We start from the raw sequence: 885 nt of genomic DNA on the forward strand, positions 1-885 counted from the left end.
TCTCTGCAGACGCAGCCGGGCATAGGGAATGAGTCCGCGAGAGTGAGGAGGGCTTCCACCCAGGTGCTAGGTCCGAGGGGGGTTAGCCAAGACCCCCACATGTGAGGGGAGGAGCCACGCACCGGAGGACGAGACGCTGGTTATACACGGGGTTGGGGGGCCAAACTGCCAGAAGAGAAAGGAGCTGCAAGGCTGCCAAGAGAAAACTGGAATGAACCCTGTGGATCCGAACTGGACCTGGGGATACTGGTGGGAACTCGCAGCTTTCAACACACATGCAGATCCAGGAGGAAACATCAAACATAAACCGGGGTATTGTTTACACTACCAGTCCCTGGCCTTGCCCACTGAGGAGGCCTGGGGAGCGGTGACGCCTCAATAGCAATGAGCTTACCCATCCAGACCTTGTCTGCTCAAGGCCATTCTCCTCCACAGATGCCAGGCTCCTTGGAGAAATGGCCAGGTCGAGGCGTGGGGCATGGCGGGAACAAGAGGCGGCTGATGTTCTTCTGCCAGAGCAGGGAGTTCTCCCAGACAACAGGGACACACAACAAGGGGGCATAGCCAGACAAACAGAGCACAACTAGAGCATCAAAATAAACAGGAAAAGACTCTATACCCCAATGAATACATTAGGATCCATGATTCCCACTCAGATAAAACAAATACATGAATTAAGTCAAAGCTGCATAAGAAAGGAATATTTAAGTAGATTCAGGTGTCCCTACCAAATCCTTGTTAATTATAAACAATGTCCACGGTGAAAAGCATGGCAGACAGCAATGTAACCAAGTGACTGTAGTGAGCACCATCAGAAAGGAGACAAACTGCATGTCACCTGCAAGGATGAACTGTGACGATCAAAGACACACAACCCGAATCTAC

General features: G+C 51.4%; 1 protein-coding gene across 1 annotated transcript in view; it reads right to left on the minus strand.

Annotated features, from left to right (window-relative positions):
- The window catches only part of LOC111525118 (E3 ubiquitin-protein ligase HERC2-like), a 7938-nt gene that overhangs the window by 6759 nt on the left and 294 nt on the right, over nt 1–885 (minus strand). The window lies entirely within an intron of this gene.

The sequence above is a fragment of the Piliocolobus tephrosceles genome, unplaced genomic scaffold (genome assembly GCF_002776525.5).
Source record: "Piliocolobus tephrosceles isolate RC106 unplaced genomic scaffold, ASM277652v3 unscaffolded_31338, whole genome shotgun sequence".
Lineage (NCBI taxonomy): Eukaryota > Metazoa > Chordata > Mammalia > Primates > Cercopithecidae > Piliocolobus > Piliocolobus tephrosceles.